Source organism: Populus nigra, chromosome 4 (genome assembly GCF_951802175.1).
Source record: "Populus nigra chromosome 4, ddPopNigr1.1, whole genome shotgun sequence".
Lineage (NCBI taxonomy): Eukaryota > Viridiplantae > Streptophyta > Magnoliopsida > Malpighiales > Salicaceae > Populus > Populus nigra.
This window is the reverse complement of record NC_084855.1, coordinates 18,076,598-18,104,491: the sequence shown is the minus strand read 5'-3', so window position 1 is coordinate 18,104,491 and position 27,894 is coordinate 18,076,598. Positions and strand designations below refer to the sequence as shown.

General features: G+C 39.1%; 1 non-coding gene and 1 pseudogene across 1 annotated transcript; both read right to left on the bottom strand.

Annotated features, from left to right (window-relative positions):
- Window positions 1-854: 854 nt before the first annotated feature.
- LOC133691743 (uncharacterized) overlaps window positions 855-27,894 on the bottom strand; it is a 63,579-nt pseudogene continuing 36,539 nt past the window's right edge.
- Window positions 13,385-13,457, bottom strand: TRNAN-GUU (transfer RNA asparagine (anticodon GUU)). Its single transcript has one exon. It is a non-coding gene; the product is annotated as a tRNA-Asn (tRNA).

Here is a 27,894-nt window from a genome sequence, read left to right as displayed (position 1 = left end):
GGCTTCATATAAGTCCACCTAAGGGGGGTCCATTAGGGTTTTCTTAAGTCTAGAGTCAGTATAAATAAAGGCATAACCAAACATGTAAGGTTACACAATTTTCAGATCAATAAACTTCTTTGCTGCACTTATTGTGTGTTGGTGGGATAATCTCCCTTCCTTGGTTCTCTAAAGAACTGAAAACGACTTATCGAAGAACAACTGTCTTCGTGGCGTCATCCTTATACTTCTCGTTCGCGAATCAATATTCGTTGGGTGGGGGTCTCCGTTTTCAATAGTGCTGGTGCCTAGGTACAAGTTATCTTTGTGTCACACTTCTATCAAACAGTCTTTGCGTGTGGGTTGCGTGACCACGTGATCACGAGGTTCGCATCATATACAAGCCATGTGGTTGAGTCCTAGACTTTGCTTTCCTACAAGTTATGCATTTTTCCATTTTAGGCCAATAAAAATGCTCATGCAACACATCCAAAGTCTAAACAACACCAAAATGCCCATCAACCCGCCCCCATGTGCTTCACGTACAAGCAACTCACGCATAGAACTTAATGGAACACACAATCGACTCTCTTTAAACAAATATCCATCAAGTCTATAAAACTTTCCAAAAGCCGAAGTTTCGCAAGGATTGTAAACATTAGCAAAATCACTATCATCCTTGTACAATTCTTTTATGTGTTGAAATAGTAGAAATCTAGCATCTCGAGTAGATAAAAGAACATACATGCGCGAAAGTGCATCAGCCACAATGTTTTCTTTTCCTTGCTTATACTTGATCACATACGGAAAGGTTTCAATAAATTCCATCCATTTGGCATGTCTCCTACTCAACTTACCTTGCCCTTTCAAGTGCTTCAATGATTCATGATCAGAAACTTCTTAGGCCACAGGTAATGCTGCCACGTCTCTAGAGTTCTTACCAAAGCATAGAGCTCCTTGTCATATGTAGGGTAATTCAAAGCTGCCCCATTAAATTTTTCACTGAAATACACAATGGACCTCTTATCCTGCATTAACATAGCTCTTATACCAATACCTGACACATCACATTCAACTTTAAAAGTTCTCGTAAAGTCTGGCAAAGCTAAAACAGGCGCCGAACAAAGTTATCTTTCAATAAATTAAAAGCCTTATCTTGTTCATCATTCCATTTGAATCCAACAGACTTTTTCACAATTTCAGTTAAAGGTGTAACAATAGTACTAAAATCCTTCATAAATCTTCTATAAAAACTAGCAAGTCCATGAAAACTCCTTACCTCACTTACCGATTTTGGTGTAGGCCAATCCCGGATGGCCTTAACTTTCTCCTTGTCCATCTCGATACCCTGCGCAATTATGACATAGCCAAGAAACACAATTTTATCCATACAAAAGGTACATTTCTTATGATTAGCATATAATTGCTCACTACGCAACACACTAAGTACATTACACAAATGATCAAGATGCTCATTTAAGTTGTTGCTATAGATCAAAATGTCATCAAAATACACAACAACAAACTTACCTATAAACGCACACAATACATGATTCATTAAACGCATAAACATGCTGGGCGCATTTGTAAGTCCAAACGGCACGACTAACCATTCATACAAACCATGCTTAGTCTTAAATGCAGTTTTCCACTCATCACCCTCTTTCATCCTAATCTGATGGTACCCACTTTTTAGGTCAATCTTAGAGAAAATACATGATCCATGTAACTCATCTAGCATGTCATCAAGCCTAGGAATAGGATGTCGATACATTACCGCTATGTTATTGACGACACGACAATCAACACACATCCTCCATGTTCCATCCTTTTTAGGCACAAGTAGCATTGGCACAACACAAGGACTCATACTCTCACGAATGTACCCCTTCATCATCAACTCATTTACTTGCCTTCGAAGCTCCTTTGTCTACTTGGAGTTGCTTCTATAAGTTGGACGGTTAGGAATCGAAGCTCCGGGCACAAGGTCAATTTGATGTTCAATCCCCCTTAATGGTGGTAATCCATTAGGGATGTCTTCAGGGAATACATCATCAAACTCCTGCATTAAAGAAACAGTCACATTAGGAATAGCAGGATCAAGATCGTTAGTGTTAAAATAAGCCTCCTTATACACAAGTAAGATCATTGGCTTATTAGTGAAAAATGCAAATCTGATTTGAGATCCTTTTACATAAAAATTAGGTTGTTTCTTTAATTTTTCCACAGTATTATCATCACACAAGCTTACTTTCTTCACTCCACTGTTTTTACCTCCACTCTTAACTGGTTTAATTAATGATTTAAGTTTAACCGAATCTGACGGTTCTCTCACCACTGTCCTCACGTGAATTTTCACTCTTCCCATCCTCACATTCTTTTTTTAATTTCATTTGATCATCATACACTTGTTTTGGAGAAAGAGGTACAAGAGTGATGGTTTTACCATCCTTGACAATAGTGAACCTATTTCTAAACCCATCATGAATCGCTTTCCAATCAAACTACCATGGACGCCCCAAAAGTAAGTGACTAGCATTGGGACTACATCACACAAAATATCATCAGAATACTTCCCAATAGCAAACGCAATCAAAACCTGCTTAGTAACCCTCACTTCACCACATTCATTCAACCATTGCAATCTATAAGGCCTAGGATGCTTAATACAATTCAGATTTAATTTCTTCACAAGGGTAATCACTGGCAACATTAGCACAACTACCTCCATCAATTATCATGCTACATACCTTCTTTTGGATGTGACATCGAGTGTGAAATATATTTTCCCGTTGCTAATCTATATCATCTTCTTTGATTTGCATATTCAGCGCACGCCTTATAACCAAGGCCTCCCTCTCAACAGGATATGCAATCTCCTCATCACTACAATCCACCAAAGGTGGCATCTCTTCAATTTCAGATTTGTCACTTTCAGATTCAACCTCCCCATTGTCTCTTGTAAGCATAACTCTTCGGTTTGGACACTGAGATGCAATGTGCCCCTTCCCTAAACACTTAAAGCATTTAATATCTCTATCACGAGTAGGTTGAGATTTAGATTTACCTTTCCCATCCGTATGAGTATCCTTTTTGGCCTTAGGGTGTTCGACCTTTGCATAAGGCTTTGGTTGGACAGCCCCCTCTCTCTTCAAATTCGGCCTCCATGTTAAGGAAGATGAAGTTGAATTGGTCTGAAAACGTGTACTCCCCCTTCTCTTGATTTGCCTCTCCACCTTCATGGCCATATGGACCATGTCCTCCAATTCCACACAATGTTGTAATTCTACAACATTAGCAATGTCTCTATTCAGCCCATTTAGAAATCTAGCCATCGTAGCTTCCCGGTCCTCAATCAAATTGGCCCGAATCATGGCAATCTCCATCTCCTTGAAATACTCATCCACGGACCTAGAACCCTGATTCAAACCCTGTAATTTCATATACAAATCTCTATAATAGTGGTTAGGCACAAATTGCCTTCTCATCAACACTTTCATCTCCTCCCACGACGCTATCGGCTCCTTCTACTAATAACATTCTGATCCCACCAAATCAGTGCATAATCCGTGAATTCGATGACTACTACTTTCACTTTCATCTTCTCCGAATAGTTATGGCAATCAAAAATCCAATCCACCTTTTTCTCCCACTCCAAATATGCCTCGGGATCCTTTTTACCTTGGAAAGAAGGTACTTTCAGTTTGATAGCATCCAAATCACCATCTAAATCAGCATGTCCCCCAACACTAAGGGAATTTTTCCTTTGGCCGAATTGGCCCCTAGTTCTATTCCCATAATCCCTTCGGTTTCTAGGCTGCCGAAAACCTTCCCGACGGCCTGTGGCCTCATCCTTAAAACCACCATCACCAATATCATCAACAGCCTCCTCAAAATCCTTATAATCAGCCCACCTTGGTCTTTCGGCCCTACTGCCATTGTTTGCTTTCGATTCAACCCCAAGCTTCCTCACATTTCGAGTGCTTGTACCAGCCTCGTTACCACGTTTCTCCACCCTATCAAGTCTGTCACACACATTTCCCATCACAAAATTCATCCTCTCCATCATCTGCGTCGTGGCTTGCATTTGGAACATAAGTTCTCCCTCGGGATGGGATGGTGTGTTGTTTTGATCTGTCATGATAGTACCTGCAAAAATTGGTTAGTGGTAAACAAAAATTATCCTCACGTCACTCGTGTTTCGCTCAAACACTTTTAATATCCTCACACGCTCACACCTCTCATCTCACCTTCTTGCGGTTCTTGCGAAACTGAAACCAACACCAAATAGAACCAACTTGGCAGCGCAATCCAAATATATATATGATGACTCAAGAAGCAATAAAAACTAGAAAAGAAGCAAAACAAAACTGTGATGATAGTCTCGCGAGTAGCAAACGAGTCTATCTGAAATATGAACGAAATTGAAGACTCAAATAAAAATAGAAACAAAAAATATGCAAAATGATGAAAATAAACTGCAATTAACGAAAACAACAGAAAGCAAGCGAATTTCAAAAGTTGACGCAAAACAGACTCGTTTACGACGAGTTAAGTCCGAATCTGGAACCTAAAGTAAATGATGTCCAATTGAGTTAAAACTTCAGATATAGTGCGACATGAACCCAAATAGACAGAATATAAATTTGAGCAATTTATGATAAGGTTTGATATACTGACGCAAAAACGTTAAGAATCAGACCTGATTAGACCCGAATTTAAAACCCAAAGCAAACGATATCCAATTGACCCAAATTTGATATGTGGTGCGACTAGGACCCCAGTAATTAGAGTATCAAATTTGAACTAATTCCAAGTTGATTTGATCCAATTTTCTCTTGTTTAGTTTTCTGCTGCAGAATCCAATAAACATCTTTTTTTGAACGAATTTTTTTTTTGCTTTTCTCTTTTCTCTTTTTTTTTTTGATGCTACTGATATATTTTGAACAATAACAGAATGAAATAAAAAAAAAAATTTTATGCCGCAAATTCAAGGAGAAGAAGAAATTGGATACTAAGGAATTTTTTTGCGGAATCAACATGAAACAAAAATTTCAGAAGGATATAACCTGATTAATGGAGCCAAGCTCTGATACCAAATGATGCGAACCTCGTGATCACGTGGTCACGCAACCCACATGCAAAGACACCAATTCCCGAAAAGCCAAGTAAATCAGCTTTAATAGAAGTGTGACACAAAGATAACTTGTACCTAGGCACCAGCACTATTGGAAACGAAAACCTCCACCCAATGAATATTGATTCGCGAACAAGAAGTATAAGGATGACGCCACGAAGCCATTTGTTCTTCGATAAGTTGTTTTCAGTTCTTTAGAGAACCAAGGAAGGGAGATTATCCCACCAACATACAATAAGTGCAGCAAAGAAGTTTATTGATTTGAAAATTACGTAACCTTACATGTTTGGTTATGCCTTTATTTATACTGACTCTATACTTAAAGAAACCCTAATGGACCCCCTTAGGTGGACTTATATGAAGCCCACTTACAATTGACCCAAATAAGTAATAATAACCCAAAAACTAAGAAGAAAATAATTAAAATAATTAAAATTCAAAAATTACCATCCTAAATATGCTACAATCAGATTTGTCACCCTTAAGAAGTCCTACATAAACTAGGAAAAATCTGATTTGAAAAATTTGTGTTGCTGCCCTCTTTCCTTTGATGTCCTAGATTAGCTTGGATTTCCTTGTTTAACTTGGACAAATAAGAAAACAAATTTTCTCCTTTGTTACTGATTTAATTACTTTTCTTCCTATGTTAGGAAAAGCATTAAATAGTCCTCCCCTCTTTAGGAATAAGATATGGCAAACTTCCTTACTTAATTAGGAGAATAAATTGCTGACTTTTTATCATTGTAGCATTGGGAAAAAAAAACAAACCTAACAAGGCTGGTATTGGGCCGGACATATCAACCCCTTGTTCTACACGAATTAGACTCTTCTTGGACCTGAACTAGATGAATTAAAGGCTGTCCATCATGCTCCTTAAATGTCCCAAGCCCCTCTAGGTCCATCTTGCTCCATAAGTTTTGAACAAGCCCATTCAATGCTTCTTTAAGCTTTTTGCCATAGCTCTTGTGATTGGCCCAATTGGCACCTCCAATGAGTCATTAGCATGATTACGCTTGGTGTGGGGCTGATCCGCATCACTATCACTAACCTCCTTAATTCTCATTCCCTAGTCTGCATGAAATCAACCGATCTGAGTGGATCAACTGCTTTAGCAGCTGGGCTCATCACTGCAGAGCATTCAATTCCCCGCTAGCTGACTTGCCCGCGCTTAGAGATTCGAGCTCAACGAAGAGCTTATTTACGGATTTTCTGCACATTTGTCCGCTTTCAACCCAAGCGTGAAAAGTCAATGCTTTCTTAGATTTCGATAGAGACAAAGATCTTTAAGCTAAAAACTGGAGCATAAGGTGCCTATAATACAAGGTGTGAACCCATATTTTGTTTGAATCTCACGATTCTATTAGCAGAGATCGGGTATAGGAGTCTTGGACCTATGCTTTCTAGTTACGTATGAGCAAGTATATCCTAATTTCTAGTCGAGTTAAAGCTTGGAAGCTGGTCTTAAAGATTAGAAATGGATTTCTTATACCCTTGACTATGAAAGTAAAGAGACTTAGCAGCATTCTGACTCACTCCTCAACCTGAGAAAGCAGGAGCCGCTTTATTTCACTTAAGATTGGCTCTCTCTACCTGTAGCTTCAAGGGTATTCACCTTTGGCATATGCCCACTCTGACCGAGATTCTTCCGTACTAGAATTCGATGGAGGAAGTTTTGGGCACCCGGTTCTGTTACTAATCGAGTAGCTCCAGAAGCTTGTAATGAGGGATGTGAGTCTAGCGAATAGAGTCCTTTTCTAGCGGCTGCTTGTGAAGTATGGGAAGAGATTCAATTGAAAATCCCAGCAATGGAGACAAAGTAATCCATTAATGTACGTTCTCGTAATTGAAACTTGCCTTTTCGTTTTCTTCTTTTATATTATTAGTGAGCACCCTCATCCCACACTCACTTGTCAAATCATGGGAGAAAAGTCAGTAATGCTATTTTACATTTTCTCATTCTATGCTAAAACCTTTCTTCTTCTCTTCTGTTAGCGAAGGTAGAAAGCCTATAAGTTGTTCTTCCTCATTCAGCCTTGCTTAACCAAAGGAGATAGAAGGCTCATCAATCAGTTATAGCCTAAACTAAGGCATTGGAGGGGCATGAGAATTTACAAAGAAGGTGCGCATTCTAATTTGGTAAATCTCATCCTTTTCTTCTCTGCAACTCGTGTAAAAGCCTAGAAGTTAAAAGGAAGTCAAGATTGAATTGGATTTGCTTTTCGGCATTTTGCTTTTATTTGGATCGAACTCCAAGGGTTGCCATTCTACTAAGTAAGAAGAAATCGAACTCGCAGGAAAATCTAAGTGGGAAAGGATATGACATTCAGTCAGCTTGGTGAGAGACTTTCTTTGTCTAATTCTACAGTGCTTTCAAAAGGAATAGTAAATAGAAAGTACTAGGGATCAAACGAGAAGAAAGGTATGACATTGTCAAAATGATTGGAAATCTTCCATGTTTGCCCTTCCTTAGTCGGTAATGATAGATCTATGTCTAAAAGGAGGGCATGTTGGCAAGAAAGCATTCACCGACGGAAGCAATGCTTTTAAGAAAAGAAAGTGAATCTAGACTTGCATCTTCGAGTCTTATTAAAAGGAAGAAATGTTTATTTGTTATAAAGATCCCAAGATCAGCTTTGATTTTATCAGCATATCTGCTAGTTCAATCATCCTAGAGCTAGAGGGGAGGCACTAGTGGTAGCTCTAATATGTCTAAACCTCAGGAAAACTTTCTAGGTAATGTACAGGGGTTGAACTCTTTGGATGGTAATAAGTACGGTAAGCCTGAAGCGGTGGCATGGGAACTTCCTTTTAGAAGGACTGATTCGGAAGAGAGGAAAGATAGACTTGCATCGTATTAGAATATAAGGGAGAGTTGCTTGTACTTACTGCTTGCTTACATGCTTACTCAAAACTGAACTATCCTGACATAGATCCAAGACTTTCTGACGAGACATGGTTCTTTTTATGTTCCCTGTATTAGAAAGTCTTGAACCCTTATGTCTTTACTCAGAGAAGTCACTCGTTGAGCGATTTACCACTTACGACAGTGAGTAGTGACCTCAAAGAGATCAGCCACCTTACGTATGATTTCTAGCTTTGCTTTGAGTTCACCTGTGGCTTTCTCTTTTTATGTTATCTTGTTTCCACCGACAAAGAAAGAGATAGTGATATGGTACTCAAGTGAAACTGAATAGTAAGGTTCCCTCATATGACTACTTATCAAAAAGTGGATACTCTTCACCTCAGGAGCTAGGAAGAACTAAGAAAGCGAACCAGCTGAAGCCAGAGTCACGTGCAAGGAGAGTTGAAATAAGTTGGTATCAATAGCCTTCTTTAAAAATGTCTCTCTAAGTGATCTAGCTATGTTTGAGTTCTAAACCTCATATATACAAGACATGATAGAAAGAATAAAGAAAGCCATTTCTGGGGCAGATATAGGAGGTTAAGCAAAGATCAGAAGGAATAGCTTTCTTCCAAAAATCCCAATTGCCACTGGTTTGGAGCTTTGAGTGCTCACTCGTCAGTTATCAACTATAGAGCTGATTCTATATCAAAAAACTTATCCATCATTAGAGCACGAAAGATGTTATGATGTATTCTTTAGGATCCCCTTCCTTATTCTTAGATGTCTAGTCTAATTTAAATATTGTTCACCAGGAGCTATACCCTTAATCTGCTCAAGAATTTTGGCAGCTAGAAGAGAGAGTTGAAGTAGATAATCTCTTAAGGATAGAAACACACTATAGCTCGATCCTCATTCCTTCTTACTTAGGAAATGCGACGTATCTTTAGAACTCAATCAATTCCATCGATCAGCTAGAAAGCCTATCTCTTTTGGTACAGAGGGACATAGGGGCGAATGCTTGAATGGGAGAGGCTAGGAGTTGAATGCTGGTTAATTTCACTTCCATGGTGAGAATGCTGGCTCTACTTAGTAAGGACTTCCAGTTTTATGAAATGAAAGATCCAGATCTTGGAGCACCTAATCAACAAGTTGAGGAGAAGGTATGAAATCCTTAGTCTCCTGGGCAAGTAAGGGTGACACACTGAGTGAACCAACTCCAATGGAGCAGGATCAAGAAGAAGTTCAGCTACATAAAAGTGAGCGTGACCCTCGTTGTCGATTTGAGATTGAAGGAAAGGCCTTTATGCTAGCTCTGGTAGATGAAGAGAAAGACTAAAGAAGAGGCTCTTACAAGACTTGCTAGGGAATTCCTTCAAGCAATGTAGAAGGAGATGGAGTCGATGAAAGCAAATCTAGTCTGGGACTTGGTTGACCTTCCACCAGGGCCTCAAACAATCGGTAACAAATGGGTTCTTAAGATTAAACGTAAAGTGGATAGATCTATTGAAAGGTATAAGTGACTAAGGGCTTTACATAAAAAGAGGGAATCCATTATGAGGTTCTTAGACCAGTTCTTAGATTCGTCTCTATTAGGCTCATTTTATCCATTCTCACACATCTAGCTAAATCTAGAGCTCAACCAAATGTTAAAACTGAATTTCTTATTTTAATGGGGATCTTTATGAATAGAATGTACCAATCCGTCGGCTTTGTTGATGATGGACAGGAGCGCAAAGTATGCAAGTTCAAACGAGGAATCTATGGCTTAAAGCAGTGCTTTAAAAGGTTAGAGTCAGAGAAGGAGTGGTTTACTTTGAAAGAGAAGTAGTGGTTTACTTTGAAGTAGAAGGAGAGGGTAGTGCGAAAGCGTCTTCTCTTTTGAGTTTGACATAGTTAGGTGTAGCCAAATTTCGTGGAGAGTTGAGAAGGTGCATGCCGGCTAAGACCCCCTCCTTCTAGTACCTGACCAAGCTCCAGTTGACTCTGAACTGGAAAGGGAAAGAGAAGGAGAAGGAGAGCCAAAGGTAGCATAGCTTCTTCCAGTTCCAATTTCTCTATTTTGAGCTTATCTGTACATCACCTTCTTCCTTCCTCGAGTGATTTCATCCCTTCAGTCTCCTATTGGAAGATCTTTTAAGGTCATAAGCAGTAGTCAACCCCTTATTATATCAAAGAAGTACTAAATGATAGACTTCTATTTAGATTTTTTTTAGTACACTGAAACTATGTCTTATGGTAAGCGAACGCCACTTTTCTCGTCGGCGATCACCGTGAGATCTCTTGAGTGCTAATAAACTCAAACTAAATGGCACATATGTTTTCACCAAGACTTCTTTATGAAATTCCCCCATTAGCTCCCTTTGTCAAAAGTTCTAAGGAATCATCAGTAACTATATACTCTATCGGTTAGTCTAACTTCCTTTTTGGGCATGAAGGAATTACCAATAGAATCAGGGTGCTTAATCTTCCTCTCACGAGGACAAAAGCATGCTTCGTAATCAAGCTAGAAAAGACTCATCTTCGAAGACTAATAAAGAAAGTCCCTTACTCTAAAGTCAAGTAAAGAAGTAGTAAACTCCTTCCTCTCGGGTGCACTTTATTTCTAATCATTTAGTCTTATTTCCCTTGATCTCTCAGACAGTCCCCAGCTAGTCAACGGTTGCAAGCCAATGCTTCTTAGAAAGTCAAGGCAGTCTATCCAATCAAATCAGTGCCTTTGCGAGTGTGCATGCGAACGGGAAGTCCACTCAGTCCAAGCCCTTTTTTGGCTTTTCATAAGAATGCCAATCAGTCTATCCAAGGAAAGAAATCTGGTCGGTGCGGGAAAGAAAGGTAGTACAGTATAGTACCACTGTCCATTCTATCCATTCATTCCTCTTAGTTCAGGCAAGCATGCCTGGGTAATCAAAGAGGAAGATTTTCTATCTTTTAGCAACAACCAACCTAGGTCTCTTTGAATTAGGATAAGGAATAAGAGATGAAAGCAATGTCTCTTGTTAGCAGTCTAGTGAGCCTACGTTCATTCCAGTCAGTTTGAGCAAGTAAGAATAAATAAGGAAAGTCGCTAGGGAAAAAGGAAGTAGGCTAACTCTTGTGCACATCTTTTGAGGGGTTTACTTGCTTACTTCTTAGAGTAAGGTGCGAGGAGATTTTTTCATAAACCATTTCTTTCTCGATGCTTTTCGGTTTGGAACTCTGTTTGCATCCTTCTTCAAAGGAAGGAGTCATCCTCATCGAAGAGTTTGGGAGCTTCCATGACAAACTCCAAACCCCTATTGAAATACAACCTTTCTCTTCTCTCTCTATTTCACTAAGGAAATAAGGCCTCTATGATCCTCTCTAAAGGCTGTTCAAAGAGGCTGTGGTCAATCAATTCATTCGACTATAGGAGCTACTTTCTTTAGGCTGCCTTGCCCATTAGCAGTACAGTCTAGCTCTATTTACCTCTTTATAGGACGATGAAGGTATGTTGAGACTCTCCTCCAACGATGCTGTTGTGAAAGCTTTTTGGACTATTGACACTATATCCCAGCATTTCTGGTAGAAGATAAGCTGAAAACTGTCGAGGAGCACCTCAGTATACGATCGCGCGCAGTAACTGGGAGTCCTATTAAGAATCCTGGGAAATCTGATTTGAAGGTAAAATTTATTCTGAAGTTTTCTTTTCTTTTTTGTAGTTAAGATGAATAAGGAATCCTTGTAAGAAAAGGATTCTGAAATAATTGTGAATCCTTGCCACACCTGGAAACTATGTTGCAGCCCATTAAAGCTCTTTGTAGAATTAGTAGATTTCCAAAATAAGCTTCCATATCCATTTAGGAAAAGAATCCTAGCCAAATAGAAAGTCTACAAGTCAAAAGGAAGTAAATAACAAAATTCATGCAGCCTCTGTTGACCCGTGTTTCGATACCTTCCCAAACTTCAATTGACCTGAAATGTTAAACATAGGTAAGACAACATGTCAGGAGACTCCACGTAAAATTTTAGATCGATCCAATGCTTGGATTGAGAATTATGACTATTACTGTAAAACTGGATAGTTGCACATTTTACATCAAAATCCGAATTTGAGAATTTGAACTTATTTTGGGAATCTCCTAATTCTCCAAATATTTGTAATGGGCTGCAATATAGTTTCCATGTGTGGCAAGGATTCATAAATGTTCATAATCCTTTTCTTAGAGGTATTCCTTATTCATCCTAGCTACAAAAAAGGAAAGAAGACTTCAGAATAAATTCTACCTTCAAATCAGATTTTCTAGTCTATTTGGGTTTCTTAATGGTGATAAATCTGATTCTAGCATATTTAGGATAGTAATTTTCAGATTTTTATTATTTTCTTCTTAGTCTTTGGATTATTATTACTTATTTGGGCCAATTATAAGTGGGCTTAATATAAGTCCACCTAAGGGAGGTCCATTAGGGTTTATTTAAGTCTAGATTTAGTATAAATAAAGGCATAACCAGACATGTAAGTTAGACAATTCAGATTAATAAAACTTCTTGTTTGCCGCACTTTGTGTGTGTGTGTGTGTGTGTTGGTGAGATAATCTCCCTTTTATAGTTCTCTAATTAATTGAAAAAAGATTTATCGAAGAACAACAGTCTTCGTGGCATCATCCTTATACTTCTCGTTCGTGAATCAATATTCGTTAGGTGGGGGTTTCCATTTCCAATAGTTCTGATGCCTAGGTACAAGTTATCTTTCTGTCACACTCCTATCAAGCCTAATTTACTTGGCTTTTTAGAAATTTGTGTCTTTGCGTGTGGGTTGCGTGACCACGAGGTTCACATCACCCCCTTCGTTACTTTTGGCCAAACATCTTTCGGTAGAGGAAAGGAGGCGACTAGTCGCTTTTGGCAAAGCTACGAGCCTACCCTTCACGAGCCTACTTAAATAGCTTACGCTTACTCAGCCTAATCTACTAAAAGAGGGCTACAGCAAGCAACTTCGTTGCCTTTGTTTGTTGTGGGTCGCGCCTCGCCGTAGGCACTGAATGAATGAAATGAGTGGAGATCTTCCTTCCTCTCAAATAACCAAGAACTTCGTTGGTACAAGTGGCGAAGAAAAATCTTACCCAAAAAAAACAACTCGGAACCTAAAGAGAAGAGAGTTCAGTTTACAAGAAGCTGGCAGAGCTTTAGCCATTAGACTACATCCATATATCCTACCTAAATAGTAAGCCTTTTCTTGTTTGTTCTTTGAGCTAATGGAGTCCTTCCGACTAATGAAGATACTACTCTGGTCTTCCTATTCATTCACAGTGGATCCTTCCTTTTCCCTAAGAATTGAACGAACCAAGTTCACCTATATGAGAGTGAGGAATAAAAACCTACAATCAACTTCCCACTTTTGATGTCCCATGATTCTGCTAGTTTAGAAACTAAAGAGAAAAACAGTGGTCAAAAGCAATAACTCAAAATTACCCCAAGTAGGATTTGAACCTACGACCAGTCAGTTAACAGCCGACTGCTCTAACATTGAGCTACCGAGGAAGAACTCCCTTAAGGAAGCTGACTCTTGTTCTTTAGACCAACCTATGACCGGGTTCGTCACTTTTTTTTTTCAAGAAAAAAGGTTACGATAACAAGCCCCTTCCCGGCTCTCAAGATTCATATTGATGATCTCCACGTCCTGCCAGTTCGCTAAGTAGTCTCACTCTACCGAGGGGTAACAAAGGCTTGAACTATTCCTACCAAAAACAAGGAACCTCCCTCTCATCCTAGGAGTTAGCAGGTAGAGTCCCCTCTCTGTTTGTCTTTCTGAGTTTCTACTACTAAGTAGCACTTCTGCTATTCAATCATAGAATCAATTCTGATCAAGCTAAAAAAGTCCTATATTATTAGTAAGCTAGTGCCCTGCAATCTTTCATTAGCACTAACACCTTATCTATAGTGACAGGGCCCTTTCTTGCTCTTGCTCGTTGGCGCTTTAGAAAGAATGCGCAAGGGCACCCCTTTCTTTCATGAAGTTGACGTTTCGCGCTTCTTAGTCAAGCGTTGAAGCCCCTGCCTTTATTTATTGGGATATTTGAGGAAGCGCAGAAGCGCCAGCCCCCTACCCTACCCTAAGGGCTTTGTTTTTCCCGAACCTATACGACGGGTCTCGATCTCGCTTGGCTCTCAATTATTGTTGACTCAACATTGATTTCGTGCTTAAGTTGGAGGTCCCTCCCCCTATCCATCAAGTCAAGTAATTCGCTATCGGAAATTTATCCGCCGCGTATCTCATGCCATGCTTAGTCTTTCTCCTAATCGGTTCTTAGTGTCAATCAATCAAGATTCGCCATCAAGAGAGGGAAGAGCCTTTACTTTAGGTTAGGCCGGTCTCGTCATTCATGAAATTCCCCTGTCCATCAATCATGCGAGTACGCATCCAGTCAGCACATAGCGAACGAAAAAAGCACTGGCCGGCCGTGATCAAAATGTCTATTAATTGATCCCTATTCATTCGGTCAAAGTCTTCACGGCGTTTTCACGCCCATCTCAGTAGAGGGGCACCATGTTGATAGGAATTGGAAAAGACCTTCTTGTACGCATCCTCGAGGGCAGCATTTATGGAAATCATCACTACTTTCTCCTGAGGGCATGGTATGGCTTTGTTCTTGGTGTTGTTTAATAGATGTCGAGTGTCGCTTTCCCCCGCCTGAGAATCCTCATATGCCTAAAGTGGGCGAGCTAGAATCCTTATGTCAGGTTGGTTATTCAAAAGACACTTTCTCTTTACCCTTTGCATCTTCATCTTTTCGAAAGCACAGACCAGAATAAACTTCTACACCTATTTCAGGTGCAAAGCCTCTTCAATAAAGACCTCTTTCTCTCTTTCTTTTTTTTTTCCCTTGATTGAAAGAGGATAAGCGCGGTACATTGAGTAAAGGGAGGATTTGCTACGTCGGGCGGTGGGTGGCCCCTTCGAGAGTTGCGGGTCCTTGCCGCTACATGAGTGGTAGCTCATGCTCAAAACTCCTCTGACACGAGTCCTAGTCGTTGCGCTATGGTCTGTTTCCGTCTTTGCTTGCGCGATTTATTTGCACTTCTGATAGGTTTCATCCATCTCCGACCCTAATGAATTGAGTATGTATTCAGGGCCAGTCAATCGATTCGGGTTCTCAGTCGGTTCCGTTCGCCTGCCTCCCTCATAGTCCATTAGTGGGTAGGGTGGGTGATTTAGAGGGTGCCCGCCTCCTCTTCAGACATGTCCTCGATAATCTAGCAGTTGTTCGATCTCAGCTTTTGGGGGCGGGAGTGCTTGGTCGCTGGGGTTTCCTTTTCCTTAACCAATTCAGTTGTGTCAGCCCGATCTAACATTTATGAGCTGGCAAGATGGATTGAAGGTAAGATAGATTTGAGTTTAACTGGTATAGGACCTTCGATAGACCATGAGACGTATTTTCATTCGAAAAACTGAATTTGAAGCTTAAAAGGCTCCTTCTCATGTTGCATTTCTTTGGTTTGGAAGTTTCACTATGTTGTCTGTGGATTTCTAACAAAGGAAAGCCCCCCCTATGCCATTTGATTAATTAAAGTTCTGTGCTGCTAGCCACTCCCCGAGGCCAAGGACGGGGTCGAACCATCATTCCAGGATTTGCTGTCCGATATATTTCCATTATGTTACCTAGCCGCTACCGTATATGTATAAAAAAAGGGAGCGGGGAAGGAAGAACAACCGTTTCACTTTGGAACATGAGGTGGCGGGCGGAGTGCTTTATATGATTGGCAACGGGTTACCAGAGAAGAGGGGACAACATCTTTCTCCCTTGCCTTGCTCCATTTTCCTTTTATGATTGAAAATAGCAAGCCACTCCACTACTGGTATATACTAAAAAATGTATTAATTAGCAACGGATTACTCCGTTGCAGATAATACTAAAATCCGTTGCTAAAACAATTTAGCAACGGAATCAACAATGAACAAAATCTAATGCAGATTTGTCATTGCTGATTTTTCAGCAACGAATTTTTCGGTTGCTGATTTCGCAGCAACGAATTATCCGTTGCTGAATATATTATTTTTATTAAATTAATTTTTTATTTATGAATTTTAATTTGTTTAATTAATTATTTATAGATATTTTAAAAGTTGTAGAATATATATAACCAACATAAATTAATATTAAAAATAAATGCATCACTAATAAAAAAATAGAATAAAAATAATGTTCATATTATAAAAATTTAGTTAAACTTGTATTAATACAAACGAAATTAATGGTACAATAACAAATTAAATTAATAAAAGCAAACGATATTATAAAAAATTACATTAACAATACGAGCACCTATGTCTTAGAAAGAGGGCTAAGGGAGATGGAAAGTATTCCTTACATTTCGTCTGCCATTTAGTCTTCCAAGCCGTGAACTTACATTAACAATACGAGCACCTACAGCAGAAGGTCTCATCAAAGGAATCAGAGATTGAGTGACATTTTTGGTACCATAATAGTTTGTAGCAACAACATTCTGGGCATGTTCAACTGAATTGTCAGCCCCAAGATTGTAATTAACACCAGCATTATTCACCTGCAAAAGGAATAATGTGCATAAGACATGTCAAAGAAATTCAGGACAACATGTAGGTAAAAACATACATAAAACATGGAATCATGGTATAACTATTGCCAGAACTGAACAGTAAATTACAGTCAACTTACCAGAACATCTATTCCACCATAAGTTTGTTCTATCCACTCAGCAAATTTCTTGATGGATAAAGAATCTAGGACATCAAGTTGATGGAAATCCACACTCAAACCCAACTCTTTCAGGACATTGGCAGCTTCAAGACCAGTGCTACTTTCTCGTGATGTCAGGATACTGTTAATCCATGGTCTGCAAGTTGTCTCGTTGTCTCAAATCCTATTCCTCTGTTCCCACCAGTCACCACAGCGACAGTTTCTGATGACCACCACCTGCAAACATTCCACCAAATTTATTACTCTATAGTTGTGACTTGGATCAGCATGAAGCATCCCACATCCTAAAGTTGAATACCTTAAGCCCCTAACAAACCATATCCCCCAAAACTCTAGTTTGCAGTTCACAATCCACATGTACAACAGAGGACTCTGATCATGAACACAACACCACCTAACCACTGAAATCAGAGGTGCAGGCATTTGACCGTTGAATTAAACCAAACCGAATTGTTTTGCAACAGAACGAATAGACAAAGAAAATGCACTAGCATTTTCAAACCATTTCTAAAACAAGTTCATAGAATACTAAAGTGAACCACATTTCTGAAACACATATACTTACTTGCATATTTGACTACACTTTAAAAATAGCAGTGCAAACATGTTTAACTAAGGTCAGCTATCAACATCTTTAAGCTAATACACGCACTGCTTTATGTTAATGCAGATAAGAGATGGCCAGAAAGTATTTTAACATAAAAAAGAAACAGCAAACATTTAATGTAAGGCAACTGCATCTTTCGTTTGGTTTGAATTTCATTCTTGAAACAGCAGTATTTTTTCCACAAAACATACTGTAGCAATATTTTCAGCAGAGACTGTAGCAACACCAAATTGAGTAAGGGCTTCAAATGAAGGGATGGTGAAACTTAAAAGTTTTCCTGGGCTCCTGCAAAAGAATGAAGATAAAGCTCAACAAATGGACACCTAAATAGAAGCATGGTGACGCACACAAGCAGTGCCATAACTAAAAAATTGTTCAAATTGCACAAATGATAAGAAGGCTACTGCAAAGAAAGCTCCCTCCCTAGTCTTTTCCGGTTTTTGTAACTAGTAATTTATACCACTAGTTAGGATTACATCTTTTTGCATGCTCTGTTTTGCAACAATTTTACTAGTTACTGCAAAGAAAGCAATAGTTTTGCAACTGTAGTTAGGCTACTTTCCACAACATTTTTCATGCTCTGTTTTGCATGATCTGTTCAACATAAATCTCAACCCCCCCTTTCTGTATATATTTTTTTATACCTCACCCAGTTAATAAATTTAAAATAAAATACATTACATTAATAATTAAAAATATTAGCATGTGATAAAAGCCATATTTAACAAATAATTTGCAAAAAATCAAACAAAATTATTATTCTCATCAATAAAATTAGTTAATAAAATAAAATGCATTATCTCTAAATTACAAATAAAATCTCTCAAATATGGGTTTCTAATTATACCTATTTTAATTTGTTATACCGTTTGCAAGTGGATTCTTAGGAGCACAGCATGATTCTTTGCAAATGGGAGCACACCACAACACAGTTCTTTGCAAGTGGGAGCACACCACCATCCTTTGCAAGTGGGTTCTTGAGAGCACAACACAGAAGAAGTAAAGCAAAAGTGGGGTTATTGAAAAGGGATGTTTTGGAATTACATATTCCTGGACAATAATTTAAGAGAAAGTGACAGAGGAGAGGTGGGTTTCTGGAAAAGAAAGAAAGGGATAAATTGAATGGGTTAGGGTTTTTTACGTGGAGAATGAAAGTTGTTTGATTTTGAATTGGAGTAATTAATTGTCTCCTCCCGGGTGTTTTTTCGTTTATATATATATATATATATATATATATATATATATATATATATATAAAATTCAAATTTTGTTTATTCTCTTTATCAGCACAGTCATTGTAATTTGCAAAAAATCAAACAAAATTATTATTCTCATCAATAAAATTAGTTAATAAAATAAAATGCATTATCTCTAAATTACAAATAAAATCTCTCAAATATGGGTTTCTAATTATACCTATTTTAATTTGTTATACCGTTTGCAAGTGGATTCTTAGGAGCACAGCATGATTCTTTGCAAATGGGAGCACACCACAACACAGTTCTTTGCAAGTGGGAGCACACCACCATCCTTTGCAAGTGGGTTCTTGAGAGCACAACACAGAAGAAGTAAAGCAAAAGTGGGGTTATTGAAAAGGGATGTTTTGGAATTACATATTCCTGGACAATAATTTAAGAGAAAGTGACAGAGGAGAGGTGGGTTTCTGGAAAAGAAAGAAAGGGATAAATTGAATGGGTTAGGGTTTTTTATGTGGAGAATGAAAGTTGTTTGATTTTGAATTGGAGTAATTAATTGTCTCCTCCCGGGTGTTTTTTCGTTTATATATATATATATATATATATATATATATATATACATAAAATTCAAATTTTGTTTATTCTCTTTATCAGCACAGTCATTGTAATTTGCAAAAAATCAAACAAAATTATTATTCTCATCAATAAAATTAGTTAATAAAATAAAATGCATTATCTCTAAATTACAAATAAAATCTCTCAAATATGGGTTTCTAATTATACCTATTTTAATTTGTTATACCGTTTGCAAGTGGATTCTTAGGAGCACAGCATGATTCTTTGCAAATGGGAGCACACCACAACACAGTTCTTTGCAAGTGGGAGCACACCACCATCCTTTGCAAGTGGGTTCTTGAGAGCACAACACAGAAGAAGTAAAGCAAAAGTGGGGTTATTGAAAAGGGATGTTTTGGAATTACATATTCCTGGACAATAATTTAAGAGAAAGTGGCAGAGGAGAGGTGGGTTTCTGGAAAAGAAAGAAAGGGATAAATTGAATGGGTTAGGGTTTTTTATGTGGAGAATGAAAGTTGTTTGATTTTGAATTGGAGTAATTAATTGTCTCCTCTCGGGTGTTTTTTCGTTTATATATATATAATTCAAATTTTGTTTATTCTCTTTATCAGCACAGTCATTGTAGACCGTGTCATTGTATTAGAAACGGATAATCCGTTGCTGACTTTTAATATATTAATTTATTTATTAGCAACTGATTTTCTATTGCTAAATCCGTTACTAATATTAAAAAATTAATATATATATAATCCGTTGCTAATCCGTTGCTAAATTTGCATCTGAAATATTCCGTTGCTAATTGCCGATGCTATTGACCCTTATTTTTAGTAGTGTATATAGGCCAGATCAGATAAAGGGCTGCTTCCTCCATATGTTCAGGCAAAGAACATATAGAAGCTAGCTTTTGTTTTGTCTTGTAAGCAACCATGCTTATAGAATTTTGCTTACCAAAATGGTCTTAATAAAAGTAAGCAAGCAACCAGTTTCGTTCCAAGTGACATGGCTTTTCACTACTCTTTTTTAGAGAAGGTTGTTTATCCAACCCGGCGGATCCATTGTTTATGCAGCAGTGTGATGTAGCTGAAAAAACCCTTTCTTTATATTAGTAATATTAGTGACGGTACAGGTTGCGGAAAACTCCAAAACTAGGGTTCTAAAATAAAAAGCTTATTAATATAAGTTTTAGAAAACGGCACCCCTACTATACCCCTAAACTAGAAGCTAGCGTGCAACGGCTTTTCCGTTGTTGTTGCTTGCTGCTTGCATGCTCAAAAATCTCTCTTTCACCTCGCCTCCCTGTCTCCATTCTGATTGATTCGCTTCTTCCTTCGCGCAAGTGCTAAACCCCTTGTGTTGCATTTCGTGATCCTCCTTTTCTTTTCCACTTACCACTATTCCTCCTATCTTTCAATGCCTTCCACCCAGCCCAGTACCTATAAGAAGTGCCTATCCTTTTAAACCTGACACGTGATAGGATAATAATACAGCCTTGAGGCGAACAGTTCCTTTCTAAGCTCAGGGAAGAACACCTAGCCCAGCTTTTCTTTCCGAGCCATCAATAACTGCTAGATTTTTTTTGGGGTCTGGCTACCCCTTTAAGAGGTCCAGCTTTCCCTTCACCGGTTGGTCAGTTATGGAGTTCGAGTTCCAACATAGGAAGGCATTCGTAGGTTTTTATTCCTCTACTTTATTCAATGTAATTCCTTCATGTAAATAGACTTATCCTGTCAACAAACAAGAAAACAGATGTCGTGCAAGGGCTTTTCACGTTAGGGGTTACGCAAGGGGGGTGGGTACTCAGGTTTTGAAAGCCTCAGTAAATAAAAGAGTGTATTTCCAGTTTAGAAAGAGAGAAAGTCTAATTCCACTAGAAAAACTGGAAAAAAAAAAAACTCTTTTATATGAATTCAACCAACTCAAAAAGTAGTGGCAAGAAGCAGCACACCAGGAGGTGCTGGACGAATTACTCCTTTTAAATATTCCAATCGAGCTGCCGAATCAGTACGGGTCTAGAAATTGTTAAACCATAAAATAGACACACCCACAAATCATTCTTTTATTTAATAAATCTCATGTAGGAGAGCTTATACCAGAAACTCAAATGTGATAATTCAGACAAAAGAAAGGTCGATCTTGTAGACCTGCCCGTGAACCCTTCTCTCTCTTTCTTTGATCGAATCCCTTGGTTTCTTAAAAAGAGTTGTCCCCTGTCTGTATCAGTCGTCTCTATGGCAATCTTTCTTTAAGCAGAAAGCGTGTTAAAGCTAGATACCCAAGAAGCAAAAGAGAAATGGCTTTCGGCCCAGGATCTCTTGAAAGTACTTTTCTCTTTCCTTTTAACGAAGACAACTTCCCCTAACTTCCAACTCCTAGCTGCCTAACCCCTTAGCTACCACTGTTGCTGACTGACTTTGGCTTCCTTCTTCGTGAACTTTGTATTCCTATTCTACGTCCGATTAAAGTTTTTTTTGACAATCTCAGTACTACCTATATGGCTTCTAATCCTATCCAGGATGCGCGCAAGAAAGACATTGAGATTGATCTTAACTTTGTGCGTGAACATGTTAACATTGGTGACTTGCACCTTTCTTGTCTTTCTACGGAGAACAAAACTGTGACATCTTCACCAAAAGTCTCTCTACTTCTCGTTTTAAAACTCTCAAAGACAACCTCTGCATCATTTCTTATTCCAGAGCAAGCAATATATCCTCTTTTTTTGTCAGGAAGTCAGGCAAGGCACTGCCCTCTTGTTTGCTAAGCCCTTCGAGGCTATCTCTCTTCTAGTGATAAGATAAGCGAAGCTAGTTCTAGTATAAATAGGAGCAGTTTCTCTGAATTCCCTTCCTTCTGCATCGCGTTACAATCCTTATGCAAGCCAGTCTGCCCCATAGTAGTAATATATTTAAGATTTAGCTAGGGCTAACTGCTTTCCATATCTTCAGGGCTTTCGTTTGAGTTGGAGTTGTATCACTATTTGTTGTCGATCCCGGCTAGCCATTGGTTCTTTCTGACTATAGCTTTTCACGGTAGTGCTAGCCATTGGTTCCAGCCAGCAAGCAGGGTAAAAGGATGGGGCGCAAGTCGGGTTGGTTGCATGCCTAAAGCAATGTTTTTGTAGATTGAGATGGATTGATCTTCGCTATTGTGCCTCTTCTTTGTACCATTGATGCTGCGACAGTGCCTAATATGAGTTTGCTCATGTCCTAGACAGCTTCGAGGTTACCATCGATCGATTACAGAGGTTTCAACCACTACTCCCCTTTAGATCGAGTGTTGTTTCTATAATAAAGATTAAATAGGAAAAACTTGAATTGGCTTCAATCGAGATTGCCTCCAGCTTTTTAGGCACATGAGGAACCAGTCTAACATCTTTTCAATCGAAATCCCAATCAAAGACAAGTTCTACCAAAGTCAGGATCTGAAAGAGAAGAATAACTTTCGGAATTCTAAGTGACCCTTCATAAGCTAAAGTTGAATGATCGAAGTCTCCTTCAGGTTCAGTCAAAGAGATCGAAGCGAAGTCATCAATTCAACCATTCGCATGGTCTCCCCTAAGACTGACCTCTTTTCCAAATGAATCGAACCTCGATCCACATTCATCAAAGAGAGACGACCATATCTCTAGGTTGCACACGCCCCTCATTCGCCCTTTACTAGAAGGTAAGGCAAAAGGTAGAAGCAGCTTAAGCCCTTACGATCACCCGAGAAGCCCTCGAGCCTATAGTATTTATTCTAATATAAATATATCTTTTAAAGTATGACTAATCTGATGAAGAATCGTAGTTCCTACACCTTGCGTGGTGTCTCCTAGTCCAACACGGCTTGCACGCATCTTCTTTTGATCCAATCAACTCATGTCGTCACCAATCCATTGCCCAAGGAACTAGACCTTATGCAAAGCACCTTTTTCACATAGAGCTGATTTTCCCTTATGGTCTGGAATTGGTCATAGTCTGCCAAGAGGGCAAGCCTGACTTCCCGACAAAAGTCAAGCTATGGTATGGGCCTGCATGCATGGGTGCTGTTCGAAGATTTGATCGTCGGCCCTATTGAGAAATCGATTGTTGCCCAGATCCAAGGAGGTTGAACCATAGAAACAGGTACCCTTAACCACTTAAAAATTCAATGGACTTTTTGCGCTTCCTAAGAAAGAAGGCTTTCACTAGACCAAAGACCTCGAGAACGTCTACCGCGAGAATTCACAGGTTCGTTCATTTACCAGCACTAGTTCGTACCTTAGAAAGCAAGCTGTCGTGACCTCCGGTCTGCAAGCACCTTTGGTCTCAGTTCTAAAGCCAGAACAACTTCCTGTTGGTTGCACGTACCCCCGGTCTCCAAGCAACAAACAGGGAGATAGAAAGCCACACTTGCTCCTTTCTTTCTGACTTGGTGCTTTCAGTCCTGTCTTGAAGCTTGCCTCCGACCCTAGGCAACCGAAGGAAGGAAGCACCTTCAGACCTTACTTGTTCCAGGATGGACATAGTTCAATTGACGTATGAGTTGTGGAGGATGGTATTATGTCCGATGTAAAAAGAATGGGGTTTTTAGGATGGGAATGATAAAAAGGGGAGTCAGGTCAGCTAGATTCGGGATGGAATGGACTAATGAATATGGTCTAATAGGTGGGATAAAGATGTTCTTATCATGCATTGCTAGCTGCTGCCTCATAGTAGTGATACGCGTTGGGCGCAAGGAAAGACCCCACTCTAACTCCCCTCATTGCTCTAGCCAGACCAGGAGAAACTTTTAATTGGGGGTAGTGGCCCCATATGAGGGATCGATGGGCAACTAGGTAATATAGAAGGTCGACCCAACCGAATATGTTCGATTCCATCAATCACTCCGTTGGGACGGAAACATATACCCTCCCTACCAAAAATCTTTTTGTCTAAATTAGCTTTCGGCCTATCGATTTAACTAGGAGCTGCTGTTGAGCACTCTTTCCATCACCGGATTCCCTATGCGCTGATTGATGCTTCCTCTCTGATGCGAATAAGCCCAACACCAAACGTAATCATGCCAACGATCCATTGGAGGTGCCAATTGGGCCAATCACAAGAGCTAGGGCCAAGAAGCTTAAAGAAGCATTGAATGGGCTTGTTCAGAACTTATGGAGCAAGATGGACCTAGAGGAGCTTGAGACATTTAAGGAGCATGAAGGGCAGCCATCACTCTCCGACTCGATGAGACCATACTACTGAGTGAGCTTTTTTCTGGCGCTCTTCCTAGGATTCCTAATGCCTCTTGCTTCGACACAGAATAACATCTTTTCTCGACCACTTTGTCATGAAATGAAAGCACAGTGAGTGAATCTTCTTTCTGAGTCAAGTACTAAGCAGTCAATGCAGAGTTCACTTCATTTGTCAGACTCCCGATACTGAAGCAAAGTACTCATCCGAAAAGACGGTTTAATCATGCCCTTTGTCCGCATTTCGTGTTTTTTAAGATCTTTAGAGGTGAACCCACATAGTGGAGCCTTCGTGTACCAATTTTAGTGGTTGAGTTTCGCACTCCCGTCATCTTCCTCTTTTTTTTGGAATATCCCAAATAGTCATCAGAAACAAGCTAGCTGAGCATTGATTTGGGTGTGGGTGGGGTATAGTGCCCCAATGGATGGATCTCCACCAACATGGGATTTTCCCGAGGGGATCAATGTCTGATCAAACCAAGCTTCCTTCTCTCTCTCTTGCTTCCCCATCTGTGACTGAAGCTTCCACATGAACTTGACTTTCCTATCTGAGTAGACTGATAGTTCTATTTTTTGGGAGGGACATTAAAAAGAGAGCTTTCTCCTTGGTCGATCAGTCGTTTAATCCTTTCCTCGTGATCAAATGCATTTCTAAAAGATTCGCACAACACAATGGACTGAGACGGACCTAGATCCACTACCAGAAATTCACTTTAATATCAACGGATTTGCCAACAAAATAATTCTGTCGGTAATTTGAGATCACCATTACCGACCGAATTTATGCTGTCAGTAATTTCATCGGTAGATACCGTGATAAGAACTTGGCAAATCTTCTTTCACAACAATCAGTTCGACTTAGAAATCTTGCTTATTACAAAGGCATGAATCAGTTCACATCGCATGTGCATCATATTTCATCACGCATTTGTTTATAATTTATCATCTATGCACGCATCAGGATTAATACATGTTGTCATCATAATTTTATAGAGGTTCGATATAAGTCATGAATGATCGTTCATGGATGTATCGAGATTCACCCCAAGAATTGCGGAGGATGGATTATTGTAACGGAGTTCAGGGTTTTATTAATTTCACAACATCTATTCCCAGAAATTTTACTTGAGGCGGTATTAGGTGTTCATGCAAGAAGTGTCAAAATAAAAAGTATCTGCATCAAGATGTTGTAATGACGCATCTTCTACACAAAGGGTTTATGGAGAATTATCAGTATTGGTATGCACACGGAGAAGTATTTGTTAGTAAGAGGAGAATGGGAGAAAAGGTGGTTGGGTCAGCTTCTAGTGATAGCAACGTGCATGAAGCAGCAAATGACAACACTAATCCTTACAGGAATATGGTTATAGATGTAATGAGAATGAATCAAGGTAATGTCAGTCAATGTCCAATTGTAGAAGAAGAACCTAATGCAGATGCAGCTAGGTTTTTTTATTTGTTGAAAGATACATAAAGAACAGAAAAGATTTCTTTGTTGGAAGAGTTGAAGAGGATGTTGCACCCTTGTGTCTTTCTGGTGAAGAATTGCATGATGTTGTAAGAAGTTTCCTGGTTTTGGTTTGACCCATAATTGGGTAAAACGAAGTATCTTTTGGGAGTTTCCTTATTGGAAGACCAATTTTCTCCGCTATAACCTTGACGTCATGCATATTGAAAAGAACATGTTTGAGAACATTTTCAACACCGTCATGGATAGGGGTGAGCAAAAAAACCAAAAAACCAAAAAAAAATTAACCGAAAAAATCGAACTGGAAAAAAAAACCAATTGAACTAGTTAAAATATTTAGGAAAATGTCCGAACCGGTTCGGTTTAAAAATGAAAAAAAAGAGTAATAAACCAAGCGCGGGCCACTCCTCCCTCCCATTAGCCAACAACCCTAGCAGAACTTTATCATTTATTTCCCTTTCACACCGCCGCCCTCTCCCCTCCTAAATCTTTGAATGCTTTCACATTGAAGGGTCCCTTCATTCACAGCCCCCATGCTCTCTTTATCTCTCATCCCTTAACGTGAAGGAAAAGTAAAGATTACAGGTAAAGCTTTAATATTTCCTTTCAACATTTAAGTAAAATTTGTCTTCTTCTCTTTCAATCTTCCATGCTTTCTGTCTCTCATCTCTCAAACTTGCCAAGATGAATTGCTGATGATTCTTCCATTGATTTACTTGATTCTCCTTCATGGGTCACGGTATAAAAAGATCCCATCTTGATTGCTAGAGAGAAGGGATTATTTCGGGTCTAGAAGCTGAAGAGTGTCCAGAAAAATCAAAGCACTGATTGCTAAGAATTGATACTGTTTTTTTGCAATTATTTTTTCCTTTGCAAGTTGTAACAACGAGAACAACGTTGTTGATTCTTAGAGGATGGCATCTTGGCATTGCAGTTCGGTTTGAACCGGTTTGGAAGGGGAAAAAACCGAATCGAACCGAAATTAATCGGTTTGAACCGGTTTTCGGTTCGGTTCGGTTCAAAAACTAAAAAAAACGGTTTGGTTGTTTATTTTGGTCCAAAACCGGACCGAACCGAAAATGCACAGCCCTAGTCATGGATGTAAAGGGGAAGACAGAGGACAATATCATGGCTAGATTGGATGTAGCTTTGTTCTGTAACCGACAAAAGATGGAGTTGGTTTGTGAAGAGTCACAGGTCGCAAAACCAAGAGCAGACTTCATGTTATAGAAAAACGCATAACTACTAGTCTACAAATGGCTTAAGAGTTTGTATTTTCCGGATGGACATGCCTCGAACATATCAAGGCTGGTTAATATGGAGGAGTGCAGATTGTATGGAATGAAGAGTCATGACTGCCACGTGAAGCAAACACTCATCCCATTAGCTTTTCGTGATTTGTAGCCAAAGGGGATATGGGATGCACTCATCGAGATCAGTCATTTCTTTAGAGATTTATGCTTCAGCAAGTTGTAGCCAAAGGGGATATGGGATGCACTCATCGAGACACTATGCAAACTTGAGATGATATTCCCTCCATCATTTTTTAACTCAATGGAACATCTCCTCATACATCTACCGTTCGAGGCAAAAGTTGGAGGACCGGTCCAGTATAATGAATGTACCCATTTGAACGATTAGATATGACAGTTGCAATGTAATTCATATATAAAAGTATTTTCTTTTTTTTTCTTCATTGAAAATATTTGATTAATTCAATGCAGGTACTTGTTCAATCTCAAGAAAAAGGTTAAGAACAAGGCGCATGTTGAGGCTTCGATATATGAGGCCTATATTGTTGAGGAGATCTCAACATTTATCTCGTACTATTTCGAACCTCATTTGAGAACGAGAATCAATCGCGTTTCACAACATAATGATGGCAGTGAAGTGTCTTCTAGTGGTAACTTAACAATATTCTCTAATCCTCAACGACCCACACCTAAAAATGGCATAAGAGGAAGATATTTGTCAGAAATAGAGTTCAAACAAGCACACAATTATGTTCTATTTAACTGTGATGAGCTGAGACCTTTTATTTAGTAAGTGTATATATGTGTAATACTAATTAAACTTTGTCAATAATATACTGTTAATTATATATTGTAATATAATACACTCATTACCACTTGCAGGGAACATCGACAATATTTGCTATCCAATAACTCACAGCTGACCGAATCCCAGATTTTTTAATTACAAGAT